Below are 18,107 nucleotides of genomic sequence, written 5' to 3' on the forward strand. Positions count from 1 at the left end.
CTAAAAGGAAGGATATTTTAATCTAAAAATAAGCCTGTTTAATTCATAATAACTCAGAGTCACTTGGTAGGCTACTGTCTTTCCTGCACATGATCTTAATGCAAAATTTCATAAAATCAATATCAAGTCTTCAACACTGTAATCCTCCCTTACTGCCTGTGTCCAGAAGACCATTATCATTGTCAGAATGAGACGAACGCGTGATGGCACACTGATCTAAGTTGGAATAAGTACCCACATGCCCCTCCCTGTGCTACTCAAGGGTGATCACAGAACACTTTGACTCCATTGGCTTTTGACATGGACCTAGAAACAAAAGGCAAAGGAAATATTTTTTTCCAAAAAGTAAAGCAAGAGAAACATGAACATGATTGAAATTAGGTAAATGTGTTTCCTCCTTAAGCCGGGCATGCACTGTGCGATATTTTGAATCGCAACTACAACTCTAACTGCATGACAAAACCGCAGGGTCCAGAAATTTACAGCTCACGATGCATGTTCTCACACTGTGCTACCTTACGTTCTAATTCGATATATCTGCTCACGCTGCACATCCAAAAACCACACGTCGGACTCAGTGCTGAGAGATGGTGCTGGTCGGACTCTTCAATCTGGAAGAAGAAGAAAAACTCCCTTGTTTACACAGGTGCAGTGCTCAAGGTTCTGGTAGATCGGCTTGTAGCCTGCTTCAACAGAAGGATTTGTCCACAAACAGCTCACAACGGCCAATCGAATTTCAAACATGTTTGATTTTATCCCAACCTCGCAATCCCTGATCTGGTGGTGGTTGTGAGGGCCAAATCGCCCCTCGTTACCCCCTGTACACTACACAATGAACAATGTACGATCAGGCTGAAACTTGGCCCCATGACAAAATTCTTGCAAGACTGGAGAAACGGCCCAACAACGGCAAAGAATCGTATGGTGTATGCCCGGCCATAGTGAGACTTCAAACAAACTGATGCAGATCTGCTGTTCTACTTGTAAGTACCATATCAGCTAAGCTCTATTAGAGTTAATGTGATATAGAGTGCCAATTTGGAACATGGCAAGGCAAGGGGTTGTCAGGATTTATTGATGTTGGTTTTGGTTCTTACTTTGCAGTATTAGCTTTCCTAAAGCCTTGCAATATTATATCAATAGTTTTCCTGTTTGAGTTTTGTGGTATCAGCTTATTTTCTGCATTTATATGTTTTAATCTATTTTCATGCCTTCCATCTTTTTTCCATGGGCCTTCTTTCTGTAGTTAGCTTTCCTTCAACATCTCATGTAAGGATAATTCTTTTATTTTTCAGCCCAGTTATATTTTGTTATTTTCCTCTCAGTTCTTTATCTGTGCGATTTATTCTATTTGTTTCAAACCACATTTGTAAGGCCACCTTAATCTTGTTATTTAGCCCAGGTGCATTCAGTCAGTCAGCCTCTTAGTTCCACTCTTTGACAAACAACTTCTAAGCAAATCTGTTTGCATTTACTCCTCACAGTTGCTACTATGCCAAACCTTTCAAATCCCCTACTGGTTCCATGTATTTCCTGGACTCATCCCTTTATGCCAGTTCATTAATTCTTTATGCCAAGTTTTCATCTCACATTCTTATTAAAAACTTCTCAAATTAATGAGCCATTTCTGCCTGCCTGCCTTCAGCACTTCAAACCCCTGCACCTGCCCGCCCAAACATAATTCAGCAATCACACCAGGATTCAGGGACCATTTTCTTCTCCACCATGTCACCACAATGCAGCTTTAGAGGTTAGTGTTTGCACATTCACACAATGACGTTGGCAAGCTTTATTTTAGCCATACCTGTCTTAAGGCACACTGACAGAAGCAAGGCTGCCATAAGGAGGTACCATCAGGCTCTTTGACCACTTACAAAGGCAATGTGGCTAAATGCCAAGGACAGAACAAGTCAGATGAATGGAGTAGGGATTCTAACTGACACCTTTAAGGTGCAGGATAACCTCATTCATTTTTCACCACTGGTGCTCCAGACTTCTGCACATAGTTAAGTCTCTTAAACCTTAATCAAGGTTCTAGTCTTTTAAACCTCATCCAAAGCTCAAGTTTCTCAATAGGTTTTTTGTCTTTTGGTCAGTTTCCTGACAAGACCTTTCATGGGTTCTCTCAGTTGCAAGGTCAGGCTCCGAGATTACTTTAACTGCGTTAGGTTCAAGGATTCTGACACAGCTGACACTGATCCCGAGGACTACCTAGTCCTGTGGTGAACCTTTCTTAACCTCTACAACAATGGATCACTATGTTTTCAACATAGCCACTGCAGGCCTCTTGATATTAACCACAACCAGTGAAGGCCCCTTGGTCTTAACCACAGCACCTTTAGGCTTCCACAGTCGAATTCCCATAGTTAGCCTCCAAGGTCTCTGCTCTTTCAGCCTTCAGGATCTTGCCTTCCCGGCCTCCAAGATCTTGTCTTAATCAGAGTCAGTAAACTCAAATGACTCTGCTCTGTTTGGCCACCTGCCATTACATTGCCTTATCAAAGTCACTGGTCACAAGAAACTCTACCCTGATGACTGGCATTGCTGGCCTCTAAGATCTTTACCCGTTCAGTTGAATGACTTTTGGGTCAACTTGTGAACTTTATTTATTTTTTTGCATCAAGAAGCTTCCTGTGAGAACCCCCCCCAAAAAAAATCGTACCCTTCTAGGGATCCATTATCCTACTATACTATTATAGTGACAATCAATTATAGTAAAATACAACAGTTAAAATATTTTGACGAATCTGCGGCTGCAGCAGTCAAGACACTACCTGTTAGGTAATGAGGTAGAGGCCTCATTGCTGTCACTCTCTGGAGAAATAAGTGGGTGATATTAAGCTCTGAACAGGAAGGTGAGTAGTCACCTTGTCTTGACACCTTGTTGGAACAATGTTATACTTAAAGCCACTATTCTAATAACCTTGCACTGAGTAGAGATTTTTTTTTTTTATATTAGGACTAAGTTAGATTCAGAAATTTTATACAATAAGAAATATGGATGAAGTCAACCCAGGTCTAAATGGTGTAAAATAGCAGTGTGGGAGAGCTTGCTTGGATAGTAAGACTTGTGCAAGCTGGCATTTTGTTTTAAAAGTAACCTACATACTATTTACCACACAGTGAATTCAGATTCTTTTAAAACTTAATTTAATTATTTCTTAATTGCAACAATCTTCCTTCTGGAGGCATCCAACATTGTATTATTTTTATATGACGTTCACATCATCTCAATATTCAGAACCGCATTAGACAAAATGTCAGAGGTTTGAAAAGGGCAAATCTTCAAAATGCCAAGTAGCAATGTTCTGATTAGACACACTTGACGTGATACATATATATGTGTCATTTTAGCCATTTTTGGTAGCGAGGAATGAGGAGGCGTCCTTATTTACTCCACACTGTAAATTGCCTTTAGTATTAAGTTATTTAAATTACTTGAATAAGTCATTATCATTGAATGTTTTATTAAATATTTCACAATAACACAATAATAATAGCTTTTTAGTGTCCTGCTGCAATACTAAACAGAAGAAATGTTGAAAGGTTTTAATGATTTTCAAAAACTTAATCTTACCTATTAAATTAAATATTACATATGAAAAATGCAAAAGAGAGTAATTAGCAATTATCATGTAACATCACTCACACAGTTACTAAGTTAGTAGAGTATGCTCCAAAATGGAAGACTATTTCATCATTCCTGTTCTTTACAGCTACAGTGAAGTATTACTGAAATATGCATTATTCAGTTTTACGATAATAAACACAAAAAGAAATTAGTTGTAAATTGAAGCAAACCTAAAGGAGTGAACACTTCATTTGTATTTTTACAGGGGAGGGGATTTTTTTCTTGCTTATCTCAATCAGGATTAAGGATTTAGGTGCAGTCAATGATGAATGGAGTGCGACTTGATTGCAAATGTGATGCTTCAAGTTATCCGTCATGGATTTACCCAAGTGAAAGGTTATTTAACATTCGTTAAATGCCACTTTACTATAGACATCCGAATCTTTCTCTGTAGGAATATACAATGAAGGTAATATTTTTCCTAGTGTGATACCGTGATCAGCGAAATAAACATAATGATGATGCAAGGGTCCTACAGAGGGTAAATTAGCTTGATGAGTCAAGACTTTCTGTGTTAGTTGGTATGCAAAATAATATTTTAAAACTTCTTTTAGATTGCATTAATTAGGCATAAGCCTGTTCATTCATAATAACTTAACATATCATGTTGCAGTATACCATATTTTAGCAACTCTACTGCAAGATAGTATAACTGGGTACCATCTTGTTCTAAACTTTCATTGTGCCAGTATATACAATATCTATCATACTATAAAATAAACAGATTTACATCAAGTGGGGAAAGATATATTACACATATGTTTTTTCTTATCTATATCTGTATGTCAACGTCATTATACTAACTCCCAATCTCAGTGATCCAGTTCCAAGCCCTTTGTCATTGTCAATGTAATTGATGTGGTGCTATTAAGTGGATAATGAAATGCTGTCAAAGGTTTCACTTCCCAGAGACTTGTTTCTTGTTTTTGTCAGACCAAGAATAAGGATACAAGAAGGCTCTGCTAAATCACCCTGGCTGCTGCTCATACTGTACATAGAAGGTTGGTGAATTTTATAAACCTACTCTTTGAATGGCCCTCATGATTCAAACATGAAGTATTACCTTTCCCTCTATCTCTTCATTCAACAACAAAAAGAAAATCATATTTAATCATAATGTACTTGGTTTAAGCAATGCAGTGAATCATGTGGCATAGACATGATTACAATGACCGTTTGATATTTTCTGCATTTTTTCATTGCAAAGGTGTCAACTCTGCTGGAATCAATCTGACACAGTCTGAGAACCAACTTGCTTTGAGAAAAAAGTCGTTGGCAATCACATGTGAAAATTAAATGCCGCACTAGACAGGTCGCTCCTGCTCAGGATGGAAATTGCCCTGCCACGTGTAATATCTCATGCAAAGGCATTGCTTTCAAAATCTTCAAAATTTGCCTACTTCTTTCAGAAGATTTGCTGGTGGAAAGGTAATGCTTGAGAGGATCTAATCCTTGTTCACTGTCACTGTAGGACAGAGTGAACTGAAATTTTGAATTACAAACACGATATTGCCGTGCTTTACTTCATTTCACTCATCACAATGGTTTTAATCTATATTTTAACATCTTATGTGTGTCGCAAAGAAATTTTGCATAAAAGGATCATCACAAAACACGGCTTTGTTTAAGAAAAGTGTGAAATTATTTCCAAAAGCAATTTACTTATTACTATAATGAATATTATTAGTACTATGGCAACTGTATGATAAAAAAAGAAGGGTAAAAATGACATAGAATGAAACATCTTTACTATAACAATTTGGTGTAACAACCTCCTGCCTGTTCTGCAGCACAAAATATTTTATGTATTTTTTACATTCTCAAAAATAGCTTTTCTTCCTGTTTAACATCTTCAGCCTCTTCCTGTCGCAGGCACTTTCACACCATGTTGCCACCAATGTGTTTAGAATGACTGCATTTGTTATTTGAGTAGCTGCACTACAATCACAGCGATTCCTACACTGTGGACACTCAAAATGATTACTGAGTCTTTGCCAGGCAAAGTCTGACAAAGGTTTTTGTTTTTTCAAGGATGTCAGTAGAGATAAACTGTACACAGCAGTTTGTGTGTCATGATTTTGGCACTGATGGCTGGCTTAATTGCTCATTTCATTCACCTGTCTAGCTCTGACCCGTTTCTCATCATCTGCTCGACCTGGTTCTGTTTCTCTTTAAATTCCTTGGTCCCACCCACCCATCATTGCCAGATTATTCTCAAGCCTTGTGTGAGAGTTCTCTAGTGTACCCAGTAGTGTATCTGATTACCTGCTTCTCACTAGTTTCTGCATCTCGACTCCTGTGTTTTGATTGCCCCTGTATGATCTGTTTGCCTGACCCGTCTTCCTTCCTTCGACTGCCTGGATCTGACCTCGCACCAGTTCTGCAGCCTTCCTGGCTTCAGCGTCTGTAATTCTCTGGCAGTGTTGCGTCTTGCCAGCTGACCAGCTGGAATCATCCTCGTTCTCTGGGCACAGACTGATCTGCCAAACCAGGTAAGTAACTCACCCGTTCATAATCATCCTCTGTCAGATTATCGTGGTCACTAACCTGTGTTTCTCTCCTATAGATGTTCCTGCTTTAGACGTCCTAGCTGCTGATAGCGCAGATCCACAGCCCATCATTTGAATGAATGCTTTTCAAAGTTATTCCAGTCTCTGTCTTGCCTTGAAATCTGGGTCCCTCTGCTCCGAGTCATTACATTGTATTATTTTTGAATTTTGTTTTGAATATGGTATTAGTTATGTAAATAATGAACAGAATTCTTACAATTAATTAACCTTATTTTTCACCAAAAAAATACAGTTAACCAAAGTATTATAAATAAAAGCTATCAACAGTAACTCTAAATGTTACTACAGAAAAAAAAAAGCGAATTTACAAAAAAGCTTGATCCATCCAATTACTCACGTACATATATAAAGACTACAGGAACAGCTTTTTGTAATTCTGATAGGTGTTGTAAATATTATTGCCAGGTGGAGGACAAATCTCATTAAAGTTGTGATAGCTTTAACTATGTTTATCTGCCATGAAAAGACATTCATGTCATTATCTGATCAGAAATCCCTTTTACTATGTTTGCTGTTCTAAACAGATTAAGATTAATCTGAATTACAATGATTGTAGCTTAAGATGCCAAAGAAGCAGGTGACAAGTAAGCGGTCAAACCAGAAATTGTAAAGGGGGCATATATCTGGCTAAATATTGATTTATTTGGTGTTAAATGAATGGTAAGTGCTGAAGACTTTGAGACAAAGAGAATATGATTCATGTTCTTTCTTTCTGCACATAGCAGAGGCATCTTTAAAAAGTAATTTAATTGCAGCAGTCAGCGTAAAATTCAATTACTGTATAGTCAAAAGGTGGTACTCTTTGGACTCTCAAAAAAATGAAATGTACTTTAACTGCTGTCTGCAAAGGCTTTAGCATGCAGAAACCAAACAAAATAAATAAAGGGCTGGATTTCCAGTATTGTATAATAAGTGATATTTTCATATATCATTACTAAGCAAAACTAAAACAGGAATTATTTTTCCACAGATAAATATATACAAAAAAACTGTACTAGCCCTTAATGCAACCTTTAAAATAGAAATAAGAAATTAGAATTAATTGTATTTTAATAGCGGACCCCTTCTCGTCTAGGTCATACAGCTGATTAAAGTCATCTTTAATTCCTGCAACACAATAAACCCAAAGAAAAAAAATGTACTGGATGACAGTGCCTGATGTTAGCATATTTTTAAGGACACAAACAATATTCCTGTCCAAATGGAATCCACAGCTAGCATTTTTTCCCAAGCATGTTACTATAATCTTTCTCACCTTCTCAGGCTTGATCTACAAACAGAAAAGTAATTTGGCTAACCTTAAGATGCATCAGCATCTCACAGGATAATTTAGCACAAGAGGCAGCTGATGTCTGTGCAATCTCAATACAGCTAGACTCTCATTGGATAGATTGATGGATGACAATGGAAGCTTGACTCTGGGTTCTGGAGTCAAGCATCATTACAGCAGCCAAGTACTGCATGCATGTGGTTAATGGTGGTAGAGAGAAGTGTGCATGTAGACCAGCTGCTCAATGAGGCTCAAAAATTTGTTGGGGAAAGAAAAAAAATTCAATGCCCTTCTGCTATGAGGAATGTAAAAAGACCATCCAAAGGTATACAAACCTCTGGATTTGTCATTACATGGTGCGGCACAAGATTCTCATTAGTTCTACATTAAAGGATTCAGAGACACTAAAAAGTAACTAAATTATATCAGCTTTTTAAAATTTAATTTGAGGTGTGATGTTTCAGTGATGAATAAAAGTCAGATAAGACTCCAAGATCAAAGCAAACTAAAAACGTGCTCTGCTTGTTCAGTGTGTGCTCTTATTAACAGAACTCCCTACTAGAGTAAAAATAAAACAGTGTTACTATTACTTGGACAGAATTATGGGGTACTATACCCACCTCTGCATAAGTACTGTAATGCAAAGATGTAAATGTTCTTTTTTACTTATAGTATAGTGCTCTCAGTTAATGACAGTCAGCGACAGAGCAGTCAGAAGTGTCTGTTGGTATTCATCACTGAGGGCGCTGTTGGAAGAGTTGTGCGATGCAAAGTTATTCAAATATTTGCCACCCAGCTGGATTTCACAGTGAATGTAACACATTTTTCAGGCCTTTTTCTTTGTACTTAATGCTCACTGTAGACTGCCAACTTTCCACAGCCATATCTTTTGCAATTTGTTTTTATATAAAGAAGTTCAACATCATTGGAAAGCTTCAACTCCGATCATTCAATATTCTTAAATTCAAAGCTGGTAGAGTTGGTCCTGGTTTTGTAACAGCCTGCTACAGAATACAAGAGCTCAGTAAGTGGCGGTAAGACATCATGAAATGGGAGATAGACACAAGAAGAGGTGGAGGGAAGGAGGGATCTGCAAATTGACAGAAATATTTGAAAATTAAAAGTAGCAGCTTCTGATTTTTATGAAATATTAATTTCTTACACAGGTCTGGTTGTCCTCCTGGCTGTTTGAGAACATCATGAAAGCTTGGTGTTGCCCATTGGCTGTAAAATGACAAGATTTGTTATAGGGCCAACTTCCACAAATTGTATAAGTTGGTTTTAAGTAAAATTTGACCATCTATTTTCATTCCTAAATAAACTCATGTTCGTTACAACCCCTTTTCAGACATGATCCTATCTCACAGATTACAGTAACTGCTCAAGAACAGCTCTTTACCAACATCATCTGTTAAAAAACTTTTGGTGGAAGAAATTTTGACAAAATATTGCTCTGCTCTTTTCAAACCAGTCACTGAAAGTATCTGATTTGCATTGTTAGTGAATGAAAAAATGGTATAAGGTATATTTTATAGTTTTAAAAGCACAGTTAACATGGCATAATAGGATCATCAGAAAAAAGTTTGACTTTCTAGTGCAATAGAAAATTATAAGGTCAATAAAAGCCTTTGAAGTACAGAAGGAGGGACAAAAACTTACACTTGCCAGAGGCTTTTTGGCAAGGTCAAAAGGCTTTTTCTAATCTAAAAAGAGATTAAAGACATGTTTTCAAGTTAAAAGCAGTGAATATCACCACTGTTTCCATTCTACTCTTGTCTGTTACAGTGATCACTGATTTCACTGATGCCGTACCTGAAGGAAAACCTAACTGCAGCTGTTGATGAGAAGAAGGAAACAAATTTACACTTCATTGACCGGAGAGCTGACTACACATACATTGCAATTACATCCTAAGATAAGTTAATTTAATAATGCTGGCTGACACAAGAGGATACCTTGAGTGTTTACTGCCCATTAAACAGTTTGAGTAGCTTACTCTTACAAAGCCTTTTCTGTCCTGTCATTTTTAATGTATACCTTTCATTTTCCACATACCATTTCCTGCATTCTGCCACAGCTGGCTTGTTCAGTTGTTACATCATAATTAAATTAGTGTGACTGTGTTAACATCAGCAAGCTATACAATAAACACCCCTTGGCTCTACCTTTTTCACTCCTCATCCAAACTAGTTAGGTTATACGGTGCTATGGTTTACATTTATGCTGCTATAACTTTAACCTTCTGGAGGACACAGTGACCACTTTTCAACATAAAGCCGAAACCGGGGCTTGAACCTACAACCCCCCGGTTGCAGGGAAAACTCCTGCATCCGACGCAACTGTAACCCCTAAATTAATAATGGCTTTGAAAGAGCTTTTAGACAACTTCTACTAGTAGAAAATGAGCAAAGCACATACTTAGTTCATAAAGAGATCTTTTCAGTTTTGTTATCAATCAGATAAAACTTCATTGCTTGGATAAGCCAACACAGATACAGATGCTCCCAACTCGGCAGACAGATGCTGCATTGGTATTATAGTTGTCTGGGCAACCACAATGTTTTACGTCATCATGGCAACTTTCAGCGAATCGTATAGTGCAATGTCTCTGGTATGAGCAGGACCCGAGCAGATCTGGCCCTTACATTGGCATTGAGTTTCTAACAGGACATGAAACACATGGCTTGTTTGCATCGAAGTAACAGTCTGTAGTAGCACAGAAACCCGGGAGGTTTCCTATACGTACATCAAAACAGACAGGTTTTACTCTGTGAGACAGTTAAGAGCAAACAAAATGTCAGATTCTTGTTTTTAAAATGTATTTTCACAACAGACCCAAAAACTGTCTGTGTTGATGATTAAGGGGATTTTACATCATATCAGAGGTGTTATTTATTTAGTAGCTCTATCCATGTGTAAATATCTTTATCCAGTATTAAGGATTTAAGAATAGGCAATCCTAGAGGGACGCAAAACCAATGAAACTGCAGTGGGAATATAATGTTTACAAACACACTGGCACAAGAGGAAAAACACATGATTTTTCTCAATTTCCACACAACAATCTCTAATGCTCTTTATGCTGGTGACGTGTTTCTTCAAGGGGCAACATGCAAACAATAAAATGAGCTTTAGACAAATTAATCTAAAGCAACAAGCTTTTCTGCTAGATAAGATTTAATAGGAAATGTATGGTGGACTAATTTGGGTGATGTAGATGTAGTGGAGTCACTGTTAAACAATAAAATAGTTATCTTTATTGTCCGCTGATAGATGAGACAGTAAATGATCTTGGCATGAAGTCAATCTGATTTCTGCACGTTTTCTCACTTTTTTTGCACCTAGAACAGACAAAGCCTTCCCACACTTCTAATTCATAACGCTGGGTAATGAAATTAAGAGGTGCTCTTGACTGCTTTTTTTTCTGATTGTGTTCTATTGTCCAGATCGCTTTATACCCATTGACTGCACCTTGTGTTTAGCTCTAAAGCCCACACCAATAACCAGAGAACCTGTGATAATAAGGTGGGGGGTAATCAAACAAGGGTGTGACCTGACAGCTGTAATATAAGGTCTCTCAGGTGGTTGTTTGGTGTCATTTAAAGAAGGTAGAGTAAAAAGAAATTGGTAAAGGTACAGACATGAGTGTGAAATAAGAGTAATTATTGTAACACTAGTTTAAAGGAGAACATGGCACATAATGTCTCAGAAAACAGCACCACAACCAGGAAAAGCTTGAATTGGAATTTTACAAAGAAATATAAAGATCCAAAGCCTGGGGAAAAAAAAAATAGCAGAAACATACAAAAAAGCTTAATGGCAAGAGAAACGCCACATATTTTGTATATAGATTAGAGAAAAAAGCATTGTACCAAGAGTTCTGCAAATAATATGTCCGTCATACTACCTGCTTACTGGTGCAGACAGTTTCAAGCTGTTCTCTGATCATATTTAAGGATCATTGCACACATAAATTCATGATTCAATAAGGGTTGTATGTCTGGGCCCAATGACCCATTGAATCTTCCATTCTCGTCATCTTTTAAAAGAAAGTAGACAAATGTAAGAAAGCATGACAGATTGAAAGGAATATGTCTGGTCACAGCAATCTTAGTGACAGCCCAGACAGTTGATGTATTTGTCTGAAAGGACAGGAAAGACACGACATATGATGGCTCTTAATACTGCATGGAATAAACTTAAAGGAAAAAAACAAAAGATAATGTATTTATGCTGCCTGTCATGCATGTTCAGTGCCCATGTAAGTTTTGCATTATACAGGTTTGATGGGAAGTGAAGTGGAATTTTTTTTTCAGAAACGGAGGGGGGCTGGATTGTTTTGCAATATAAAGAAACGTGCCAGTGTTGTTTTGTTTGTGTATCTACAACTAGCTGTGGATCTAAAGAAGATATTAGCCCTGTCTGAGTAGTTTTTTTCAATTGCCTCATTACTTTTCAGATCACCACCTTGGAATAAGATTTGTAGTGGCCTTTGCAGGTAAAAAAAAAAAAAGAAATTAAAACTTAATGCATTTAGCTTCACTTTGTCAGTCGTGGTTGGAACTTCACCTCAGTACTATTCTTTTAGTAATATTTTCTAATCAACACTCTTGTAAAACATTGTATTTTTCTTTAACAACCAAACAGCTATCTTTTGCCTCCACTGACCCAAACAGTTTGATTAAAAGTCTGAGAGCTCAGCGTGTCTTTCTGATAGGTCACTCCAAATGTAAAGATTCCATCTAAAACATCAGACTTTCACTGCAATCTACAATAGTTTAGCTCTGGAGGGGTTATATCTTAGTGTGACATGTCTCAAAGCGATCCCCTTTTCTTATCTGTTTGTTTACTTATTTGTAACTTTGTCTTTGCTACTGTAAAGTCTAAGCCCTGTATGACATTGATTTTTGCCTTTAAAATGTATATTGCCTGGCATTAATAATTTTTTAGCTTTTTTATTATTTTCCCTAAAACAGATTATGGGCCCTAAGGAGATTTTCATTTAATAAAGGTACAGCAAAATGGAGCAATAGTAAGAAATAAAAAAAACATGACAATGAATTATACTCCCAGTTTCCCCAGGTTTTATTTAAAGGAATGTATTATACAGAAGAGCTAGCTGTTGCACAGGTGCTTTGTATTCTGTTGGCCATGGCTATAAAAGAACTTGACATTTAACCACATATGCTAATGGTCTGTGTGTGCATATGGGCATCCATTAATAGGGAGTATATATTTTTTTGTTATTTATTCCCTGCAGGTCTCTATTAAGCGTGACACTCAGTTGAACCCTATCATCGTCCTCCAAGTTTGTTTTTAATAAGTATATTTAATGACGGCACACCCATATAATGAATACCATAGCAATTATGATGGTAACAATTTATCTAAAAGGAGTTAATGAAAAAATCTGTATGACTAATGAGCTGCAATCATATCACTGACACAACACATTTTGCAGTATCAAAGCAACACTTCGTAACCTCTAGCCACCAGGCATGCTTGAACTGTAACTTCAAGGTTTAGCCACCCCCCATCAAGGCCACTAGCGACATTGCACTGCTGCAAAATTTCACATTATCCCTCTGTGTTTTGGAAGATAATAGCAGATCAATTTGAACCAGCACACTGAGAAGTCAAAGGGTTTTCTGTCTGATCAGGTAAGTTTCATGTCTATTTGGTTACCTGACAAATTCTAGATCAAATCCTCTCATGTTACAACAGCTGAGTTTTTGAGAAGAGTAGCTCCTCTCTCCGAGGTGAGTGCTGCATACTGACCTAAAAAAAACATTTGATACATTTCAAATTATGTTAATTTGATATTTATGCTTTAGTAGAGGAGGCCATGGAGACAAGCTTTTTTAAATCCAAATGGAAGATAGAGAAAATGTTGACAAAAGATAAAGGGGGAAATGCTCTTAAAAGGTTTGTCGGGGTTTTTGTTTTTTAAAAAGCAGTTTCATTTAGCCCTAGAAGGACTGTTCCTTCATCCTACCTCCAGATACCTCCACTGTACTCCTCACAGAAACCTGCAGCTTCTGTCCCCCCACCTCCAGCAGATTTATCTTACCTTCTGCTATCCTACTTCAGTCCTAAACAGTTAGACTCTATAGCTAGCCCAAGCGAACTGTAGCCTACCCATGTTTTAGGCACTCACAAATAAACAGTGACCAAGCGTAGGAGAAAGAAGTGAATCGATAAAAAAAAAAAACACAACTACCTGCATTTGAAATTGGTCGTCTTCATAATGACTGACCGGTTGCAGTTCACGGCCGGTGTAAGTCTAGTTTGTGTTGGCCTACATAATTTTATAAATAGTATTTTATTAGTCTGTGTAGGAATATATACAGTATATAGGCTTAACTTGCTGCATTCACATTGTAATGGCGATCTCTACAGTCACTAGATTGTCAGCTCTGTGTTGCTGTAGTGCAAAGATGTCTGTATCCACAAATGGATGACCCGCTCCTATGAAATATATGAATACTATTTTGCAAGCAGCACAAACATAAAGGTTGAGACTTTTTGTTCATAGATGATAAGAAATAACATACCTATGGATAATTTATTACAGTTGTCAATAAATCCCTGTAATTATTACACATAGCTTAACTATCCAGCTAACATAAATATACGGTTGTAAAGATTGGGACAAAGAAGGTTCCACTAACTTCCAGTCAGATTGACAGGCAAGTCCCAAATTTGAAAAAAAAAAAAAAGAAACAAACTCAAAGTAGATGCTAGATACCAAGACAGTAAGTGATCTCTAGCTGAACATTTTTTCCCATACGGCTCCACATGCTGCTGTTAATTAAATGAGCTCCTTCTTTGACTGAGCAGATCACAAACATTATAGAACACAAAAACACTACACAGAGAAAAGGTAGCACACATCCTGAGACAAATATTCATCTTCAGTACCTAGAATGCACAGGGTAGAAGAAAGATGACTGAGAAAAGATTTGGAGAGAGAAAGAGATGAAGGTAGAAACAAGAGTGGGAAAAGTGTGTAACACTGCAAAAGAGGAAAGATGAAAATTTTGGTAAAGAACAAAGAGAGGAAGTAGGAACTGATAGTAGGAAAAGTTGTAGACAAAGGTTCTGGGGTGAACTGATTTCAGACTTTCAGTTTTCCATGTTTTAAGTATGAGCTAATTGCCTGAGTCCTACATCTTTTCAGGCTACTTTGTGTGCAAGTGGGTTATTTGCTCACCTTCACCCAAGTCTAATTTTAGTTTGCATTTTAGTCTTTGCATTACATCTAATAGGCAAAACATGGTGGATGTTTTTCCTCAACAGAATAAAATGGGCGCTCAATTCCTGCTCATTATTCTAAGTTTACAAATATTTTGGTAGAACTAGAGGGTTAGAGTTGCACTGATTTCTAAACAAGTAACAAAAGTAATATTTCTGTTTTTTGCTGCAGGTTCAAAATCTAAATAACCTTGACATGATTAAAGGTAAAAACAACCAAACTGCATGACCTCCATGATAGTTTCCCCTCTATTTCCAGGTCTGTGCTTTGTCTCACACTAGTCATTTCTGTCTACCAGAAGCAACTAAATTTACACATTTGACTTTAATGAAAATTAAAATGTAAAAGCAAACTGCAGCTCACATAATAAAGAAGTCCGCTTTTGGTCCTATAACACGCAGTCCGAAATAATCTTCTTTTGGAGATACATCCTTAATTCTAAATCGGATCAATCCTTGAGAATCGATGCCAAATCTTAGTCTCCTACACAGCAAAAAGACCTGCTGATGTAACTCCAACAGAGTACATTCTTACGAATTTTTAGAAATTTCCTCCCTCAGGGACCAGCGTTTAACTCCCAAAGAGTAGATTTTAACACTTTTTTCAGCGTTTATACAGTTCCACATTCTTAAGGGCTAAATAAACACTTTCAACATAGTTGAGTAACTTACACTGTGCCAAAGTTTCTATTTTAAAACCCAATTAAGTGTTATATTAACAACCGGGAGTTGTTAATTAGTGAAATGTCTACTGGTCCATCTGAGCAAGCAAACAAATGGCTATCGGGACGCTCTTAGATTGAGCTGAAGATAAGATAAGACTTTATTGATCACAAAGTGGAGAAATTCACTTGACACATCGGCTCAATAGTCTAAAGAAAGTGCCAAAAGGAGGAAAAGGTGCATGGGGACTATATATATATATATACACATACATACATATATATACATATATACACATACATACATATATATACATATATACACATACATACATATATATACATATATACACATACATACATATATATACATATATACACATACATACATATATATACATATATACACATACATACATATATATACATATATACACATACATACATATATACATATATACACATACATACATATATACATATATACACATACATACATATATATACATATATACACATACATATATATATATACATATATACACATACATATATATATATACATATATACACATACATATATATACACATACATAAATACACATACATATACACACATACATATACACATACATATACACACATACATATACACACATACATATACACACATACATATACATATACACACACACACACACACACACACACACACACATACATACACTTACATACATGTGGATTTCAGAAGAAACAGGAACCAAAATTAATGCCATTTAAATCATAAGAGAAGAAGTGGCAAAAGAATATTAATATCCTGTTGTTAACTGGAGAACAAACTCAACTGGAGAAACAACTGTAAAGTTGCCTACAAGAAGAGACCAAGTAGACTTTACTTCGGTCCTTTAATGTTTTCAGCAAGTCTTTTATGGAGAGTGTAATCACTTTTGCCATCATCTGCTGGAATAAAAGCATTAGAGCAAATGATAAAAAAAATCTCATGCTTTTAAAGAAGGCTAGTTATGTTCTAGAAACTCCTCTAGAGAAGATTTTATATAGAAGAATTCATCATGAAATGATGAACATGATGGACAACAGTTAGCATCTTCTGCAGGAGACTATGAAACTACAGTAGAGTTGTCTTCAGCCAAAGGCTTCTTAATGATCACCTAATTATTGTACTATGCTATTAACCCAAATAAATTTTAATTTAAAATTTGCATCATGCTGTGGCCTGAGAGTAACAAATTATGCAAGCAAATGAATAATTCTTAAATAAGGCATTTTTAAACTTTTTTTTATTTTCTAATATTTTAGTATCTCATCTACAGTCTCTTTCATTATTTAAAGGGATCAGTATTAAGGGAAAAAAATAAATAATGAAACAATAATTGACAATGAAATGTTTGAAGTCACAGAGAATACCAAGGTGTTTCCTGCTTGTTTTTTGGTTCTCATAAGGCAGCTGCTTAGGTGGTTTTATTGGAGACAATATTTAACATTTATTTTCAAAGTTCTTTATTATACTCAATGTGTTATGGTTCTTATTTGTTGTGACTCTGAGTTTTCAGTTTTCTGTTATCGGTTGTTTTGTTTTTATTTTCCATAATATTCTAGCATTCTTTAGTTACTCTCTGTTGCCCCCTTGTGATTGTTTTCTTTCCCCTTGGATTCCCTCTTGCCAGTTCCACCCACACCTGCTCCTCATTCAGCTCGTTAGTCCATCCTTTGTTTTGTTCTCCTTAAATACTCCACCTCTGCAGTCACTCAGTGCTGGTTCCTTCTCGTTGCTGTATTGTCTACTCAGCTCGTCTCTCCCCGGCTCCTCTGACTCGTTTTTTCCCTGATGTCTCCATGGTTTTGGTTTGTTTCATATTTTTAGTTGGATTTCTGGATTTCTGCCTCTGCTACCTATGGTCTGCAATTAAACCTCTCAGAACTCATCTCTGCTTCACTCGTCTCTGCATCTGGGTCCTCGAGCAACCTCACCTCCCATTGTTGACACAATGCTATCACCCCAGGCTCACACCGACTCCGGTCTTACCGTTGCGGTGCGGTGGGTGCGGCGCCGCAGTGATTCCAAGTCATTAAAAAGACGTAAACCTCTCTCACCGGCTGCTGAGCTGTCCGGCTGCGGTTACCGAGACACTCCGGCGCTGCAGAAAATTCCGCAAGAAAGCTATCCTTGCGGCGTGCCGGAGAACCTCCGCAACAAGCTCTCGCAAATATCCTTATTTGGGCCGTGTTATCGCGTGAAGTTACGTGAACTCAAGTGAACTTCTGTTAAATCTCCGGACCTGTTGCCGGAGCCGCAGAGCCGCACCGCACCATAGTCAAAAGGGCGGTGTGAGAGGGGGTGTGCGGGAGTTGCGGTCTCTGTCGGCTCGGTAACCGCACCGGAGCCAGTGTGAGCAAGGGGTCATGTGTTAGATCACACAATATCTCACTTCGTTAAGCAGTGTGTGTATATGGCACTTTTCTCTTTCTTTGCTATATTATATAGGTAGCAACATTTTACAATATATTTTCCATACCTAATTTAGGCATTAATATGGGCAAATTGTGTCCTAATCAACCTTGATAAAGAAAAATGATTTCCCTAGTGTTAATACAGTATATCACTTAAATATGTACATTTTCAATTATTAGATGTTAGTGGCTTTATTATTTGGGTAAAAAATGTTTTACTACTTTTATTTTCAGTCCATATATTTTTACTA

Source organism: Cyprinodon tularosa, unplaced genomic scaffold (assembly GCF_016077235.1).
Source record: "Cyprinodon tularosa strain WSP-4 unplaced genomic scaffold, ASM1607723v1 ctg198, whole genome shotgun sequence".
In the NCBI taxonomy this organism is placed as follows: Eukaryota; Metazoa; Chordata; class Actinopteri; order Cyprinodontiformes; family Cyprinodontidae; genus Cyprinodon; species Cyprinodon tularosa.